The sequence below is a fragment of the Ambystoma mexicanum genome, chromosome 10 (assembly GCF_040938575.1).
Source record: "Ambystoma mexicanum isolate Mex_15411 chromosome 10, UKY_AmexF1_1, whole genome shotgun sequence".
Lineage (NCBI taxonomy): Eukaryota > Metazoa > Chordata > Amphibia > Caudata > Ambystomatidae > Ambystoma > Ambystoma mexicanum.
This window is the reverse complement of record NC_090932.1, coordinates 964,837,958-964,844,726: the sequence shown is the minus strand read 5'-3', so window position 1 is coordinate 964,844,726 and position 6,769 is coordinate 964,837,958.

The window sequence follows — 6,769 nt, the reverse complement described above, 5'->3', positions numbered from 1 at the left end:
CGGTGGTACAGGAGACAGACACGGGGGAATGAGCGGGGGTGGGGGGCAACAGGAGAGAGACGCGGGGGGTGGGGGAACAGGAGACAGACACGGGGCATGAGCGGGAGGGTGGGGGGAACAACAGAGACAGACACGGGGCATGAGCGGGGGGTGGGGGGCAACAGGAGACAGACACGGGGCATGAGCGGGGGTGGGGGGCAACAGGAGACAGACACGGGGCATGAGCGGGTGGTGGGGGGAACAGGAGACAGACACGGGGCATTAGCAGGGTGTGGGGGAACAGGAGATAGACACGGGGCATGAGCGGGGCGTGGGGGGAACAACAGACACGGGGCATGAGCGGGGGGTGGGGAGAACAGGAGACAGACACAAGCCATGAGCGGGGGGTGGGGGGCAACTGGAGGCAGACACAGGGCATGAGCGGGGGGAGGAACAGGAGACAGACACGGGGCATAAGCAGGGGGTGGGGGGCAACAAGAGAGACACGGGCATGAGCGGGTGGGGGGAACAGGAGACAGACACGGGGCATGAGCGGGTGGGGGGAACAGGAGACAGATACGGGGCATGAGCGGGGGTGGGGGGAAGAGGAGACAGATACGGGGCATGAGCGGGGGGAACAGAAGACAGACACGGGGCATGAGCGGGGGCGTGGGGAGCAACAGGAGACAGACACGGGGCATGAGCGGGGAGGGGGAGACAGACACGGAGCATGAGCAGGGGGTGGGGAGGAGGGAGAGAGACACAAGGGGCATAAGCGGGGGTGGGGTGTAGGGAGAGAGACACATGGGGCATGAGCAGGGGATGGGGGGAGGGAGAGAGACACACAGGGCATGAGCGGGGGGTGGGGGGAGGGAGAGAGACACACGGGGCATGAGCGGGGGGTGGGGGGAGGGAGAGAGACACGCGGAGCAAGAGCGGGAATGCGGGGAGGGAGACACACGGGGCATAAGCGGGGGGTGGGGGTGTGGGCGGGAGAGACACACAGGGCATGAGCGGGGGTGGGGGGAGGGAGAGAGACACACGGGGCATGAGCGGGGGGTGGGGGGAGGGAGAGAGACACGCGGAGCAAGAGCGGGGGTGCGGGGAGGGAGACACACGGGGCATGAGCGGGGGGTGGGGGTGTGGGCGGGAGAGACACACAGGGCATGAGCGGGGGTGGGGGGAGGGAGAGAGACACACACGGCATGAGCGGGGGTTGGGGGAGAGACACACGGGGCATAAGCGGGGGTGGGGGGGAGGGGAGAGACACAGGGCATGAGCGGGTCGTGGGGGGGAGGGTAGAGACACGGGGAATGAGCGGGGGGGTGGAGGGGAAGGCAGAGACAGGGGGCATGAGCGGGCGGTGGGGGTGAGGGAGAGAGACACACGGGGCATGAGCGGGGGATGGCGGGAGGGAAAGAGACACATGGGGCATGAGCGGGGGTGGGGGTGAACAGGGGAGACACGGGGCATGAGCGGGGGTAGGGCAAGGTGGGGCCCACACCCCCGCTCATGCCCCTTGTCTCCGCTGCTCCAACAGTGCAGACACAGGGCATGAGTGGGGGGTGGGGGGAGGAAGAAGGGAGACACGGGGCATGAGCGGGGGTGGGGAGAACAGGAGACAGACACGGGGCATGAGCGGGGGGTGGGGGGAACAGGAGACAGATACGGGGCATGAGCGGGGGGTGGGGGGCAACAGGAGACAGACACGGGGCATGAGTGGGGGGTGGGGGGCAACAAGAGACAGATACGGGGCATGAGCGGGGAGTCAGGGGTACAGGAGACAGACACGGGGCATGGGTGGGGGGCAACAGGAGACAGACACGGGGCATGAACGGGGTTGGGGGGGAGAGAGAGAGAGACACACAGGGCATGAGCGGGGGTGGGGGGAGGGAGAGAGACACACGCGGCATGAGCGGGGGGTGGAGGAGAGACACACGGGGCATGTGCGGGGGGTGGGGGGGAGCGGAGAGACACGGGGCATGAGCGGGGGTGGGGGGGAGGGTAGAGACACGGGGAATGAGCGGGGGTGGGGGGGAGAGACACGGGGGGTCAGGGGGAGGGAGAGAGACACACGGGGCATGAGCGGGGGGTGGCTGGAGGGAGAGAGACACATGGGGCATGAGCGGGGGTGGGGGTGAACAGGGAGACACGGGGCATGAGCGGGGGTAGGGCAAGGTCGGGCCCACACCCCCGCTCATGCCCCTTGTCTGCCCTGCTCCAACAGTGCAGACACAGGGCATGAGTGGGGGGTAAGAAGGGAGACACGGGGCATGAGTGGAGGGGTGGGGAGAACACGAGACAGACACGGGGCATGAGCGGGGGGTGGGGGCAACAAGAGAGACACTGGGCATGAGCGGGTGGGGGGAAACAGGAGACAGACACGGGGCATGAGCGGGTGGGGTGAACAGGAGACAGACATGGGGCATGAGCGGGGGGTGGGGGGCAACAGGAGACAGACACGGGGCATGAGCGGGGGGTGGGGGGAGACAGACACGGAGCATGAGCAGGGGGTGGGGGGGAGGGAGAGAGACACACAGGGCATGAGTGGGGGGTGGGGGGAGGGAGAGAGACACACGGGGCATGAGCGGGGGTGGGGGGGAGGGAGAGAGACACGGGGCATGTGCGGGTGGGGGGAACAGGAGACAGACACAGGGCACGAGCGGGGGGGCAACAGGAGAGAGACACGGGGCAGGAGCGGGTGGGGGAACAGGAGACAGACACGGGGCATGAGCGGGGGGTCGGGGGTACAGGAGACAGACACGGGGGAATGAGCGGGGGGTGGGGGGCAACAGGAGAGAGAGACGCGGGGGGTGGGGGGAACAGGAGACAGACACGGGGCATGAACGGGGGGGTGGGGGGAACAACAGAGACAGACACGGGGCATGAGCGGGGGGTGGGGGCAACAGGAGACAGACACGGGGCATGAGCGGGGGTGGGGGGCAACAGGAGACAGACATGGGGCATGAGCGGGTTGTGGGGGGAACAGGAGACAGACACGGGGCATGAGCAGGGTGTGGGGGAACAGGAGACAGACACGGGGCATGAGCGGGCGTGGGGCAACAACAGACATGGGGCATGAGCGGGGGGTGGGGAGAACAGGAGACAGACACGAGGCATGACCGGGGGGTGGGGGGCAACTGGAGGCAGACACAGGGCATGAGCGGGGGGTGGGAGGAACAGGAGACAGACACGGGGCATGAGCAGGGGGTCGGGGGCAACAAGAGAGACACGGGCATGAGCGGGTGGGGGGAACAGGAGACAGACACGGGGCATGAGCGTGTGGGGGGAACAGGAGACAGACATGGGGCATGAGCGGGGGGTGGGGGGATGAGGAGAGAGATACGGGGCATGAGCGGGGGGAACAGAAGACAGACATGGGGCATGAGCGGGGGGAATAGAAGACAGACACGGGGCATGAGCGGGGGGTGGGGGAGACAGACACGGAGCATGAACAGGGGTGGGGAGGAGGGAGAGAGACACACAGGGCATGAGCGGGGGTGGGGGGGAGGGAGTGAGACACACGGGGCATGCCTGGGGGGTGGGGGGGAGGGAGAGAAACACACGGGGCATGAGCGGGGGATGGGGGGAGGGAGAGAGACATACAGGGCATAAGCGGTGGGTGGGGGGGAGGGAGAGAGACACACGGGGCATGAGCGGGGGGTGGGGGAGGGAGAGAGAGACACGGGGCATGAGCGGGGGGTGGGGGAGGGAGAGAGACACACGGGGCAAGAGCGGGGGTGGGGGGAGGGGGAGAGACACACAGGGCATCAGCGGGGGTGGGGGGATTTAGAAAGACACACGTGGCATGAGCAGGGGGTGGGGGAGAGACACACGGGGCATGAGCGGGGGTGGGGGGGAGGGGAGAGACACATGGCATGAGCGGGGGGTGGTGGGAGGGTAGAGACACGGGGCATGAGCGGGGGGTGGAGGGGAGGGGGAGACATGGGGCATAAGCGGGGGGTGGGGGGGAGGGAGAGAGACACACGGGGCATGAGCGGGGGTGGGGGTGAACAGGGGAGACACGGGGCATGAGCGGGGGTAGGGCAAGGTGGGGCCCACACCCCCGCTCATGCCCCTTGTCTGCCCTGCTCCAACAGTGCAGACACAGGGCATGAGTGGGGGGTGGGGGGGAAGAAGGGAGACGCGGGGCATAAGCGGGGGGGTGGGGAGAACAGGAGACAGACACGGGGCTTGAGCGGGTGGGGGGAACAGGAGACAGATACGGGGCATGAGCGGGGGTGGGGGAAAGAGGAGACAGATACGGGGCATGTGCGGGGGGAACAGAAGACAGACATGGGGCATGAGCGGGGGGAATAGAAGACAGACACGGGGCATGAGCGGGGGCGTGGGGAGCAACAGGAGACAGACACGGGGCATGAGCGGGGGGAGGGGGAGACAGACACGGAGCATGAGCAGGGGGTGGGGAGGAGGGAGAGAGACACAAGGGGCATAAGCGGGGGTGGGGGGTAGGGAGAGAGACACATGGGGCATGAGCGGGGGATGGGGGAGGGAGAGAGACACACAGGGCATGAGTGGGGGGTGGGGGGAGGGAGAGAGACACACGGGGCATGAGCGGGGGGTGGGGGGAGGGAGAGAGACACGCGGAGCAAGAGCGGGGTGCGGGGAGGGAGACACACGGGGCATGAGCGGGGGGTGGGGGTGTGGGCGGGAGAGACACACAGGGCATGAGCAGGGGTGGGGGGAGGGAGAGAGACACACGGGGCATGAGCGGGGGGTGGGGGGAGGGAGAGAGACACGCGGAGCAAGAGCGGGGGTGCGGGGAGGGAGACACACGGGGCATGAGCGGGGGTGGGGGGAGGGAGAAAGACACACGCGGCATGAGCGGGGGGTGGGGGAGAGACACACGGGGCATGAGCGGGGGTGGGGGGGAGGGGAGAGACACAGGGCATGAGCGGGTGGTGGGGGGAGGGTATAGACAGGGGGAATGAGCGGGGGGGTGGAGGGGATGGCAGAGACAGGGGGCATGAGCGGGGGGTGGGGGTGAGGGAGAGAGACACACGGGGCATGAGTGGGGGTGGCGGGAGGGAGAGAGACACATGGGGCATGAGCGGGGGTGGGGGTGAACAGGGGAGACACGGGGCATGAGCGGGGGTAGGGCAAGGTGGGGCCCACACCCCCGCTCATGCCCCTTGTCTGCGCTGCTCCAACAGTGCAGACACAGGGCATGAGTGGGGGGTGGGGGGGAAGAAGGGAGACACGGGGCATGAGCGGGGGGTGGGGAGAACAGGAGACAGACACGGGGCATGAGCGGGGGGTGGGGAACAGGAGACAGATACGGGGCATGAGCGGGGGTGGGGGAAAGAGGAGACAGATACGGGGCATGAGCGGGGGGAACAGAAGACAGACATGGGGCATGAGCGGGGGGAATAGAAGACAGACACGGGGCATGAGCGGGGGCGTGGGGAGCAACAGGAGACAGACACGGGGCATGAGCGGGGGGAGGGGGAGACAGACACGGAGCATGAGCAGGGGGTGGGGAGGAGGGAGAGAGACACAAGGGGCATAAGCGGGGGTGGGGGGTAGGGAGAGAGACACATGGGGCATGAGCGGGGGATGGGGGAGGGAGAGAGACACACAGGGCATGAGTGGGGGGTGGGGGGAGGGAGAGAGACACACGGGGAATGAGCGGGGGGTGGGGGGAGGGAGAGAGACACGCGGAGCAAGAGCGGGGGTGCGGGGAGGGAGACACACGGGGCATGAGCGGGGGGTGGGGGTGTGGGCGGGAGAGACACACAGGGCATGAGCGGGGGTGGGGGGAGGGAGAGAGACACACGGGGCATGAGCGGGGGGTGGGGGGAGGGAGAGAGACACGCGGAGCAAGAGCGGGGGTGCGGGGAGGGAGACACACGGGGCATGAGCGGGGGGTGGGGGTGTGGGCGGGAGAGACACACAGGGCATGAGCGGGGGTGGGGGGAGGGAGAAAGACACACGCGGCATGAGCGGGGGGTGGGGGAGAGACACACGGGGCATGAGCGGGGGTGGGGGGGAGTGGAGAGACACAGGGCATGAGCGGGTGGTGGGGGGAGGGTATAGACAGGGGGAATGAGCGGGGGGGTGGAGGGCAGAGACACGGGGCATGAGCGGGGGGTGGGGGTGTGGGCAGGAGAGACACACAGGGCATGAGCGGGGGTGGGGGGAGGGAGAGAGACACACGCGGCATGAGCGGGGGGTGGGGAGAGACACACGGGGCATAAGCGGGGTGGGGGGGAGGGGAGAGACACAGGGCATGAGCGGGTCGTGGGGGGGAGGGTAGAGACACGGGGAATGAGCGGGGGGTGGAGGGGAGGGCAGAGACAGGGGGCATGAGCGGGGGTGGGGGTGAGGGAGAGAGACACACGGGGCATGAGCGGGGGGTGGCGGGAGGGAGAGAGACACATGGGGCATGAGCGGGGGTGGGGGTGAACAGGGGAGACACGGGGCATGAGCGGGGGTAGGGCAAGGTGGGGCCCACACCCCCGCTCATGCCCCTTGTCTGCGCTGCTCCAACAGTGCAGACACAGGGCATGAGTGGGGGGTGGGGGGAAGAAGGGAGACACGGGGCATGAGCGGGGGGTGGGGAGAACAGGAGACAGACACGGGGCATGAGCGGGGGGTGGGGGGACCAGGAGACAGATACGGGGCATGAGCGGGGGGTGGGGGGCAACAGGAGACAGACACGGGGCATGAGCGGGGGGTGGGGGGCAACAAGAGACAGATACGGGGCATGAGCGGGGAGTCAGGGGTACAGGAGACAGACACGGGGCATGGGTGGGGGGCAACAGGAGAC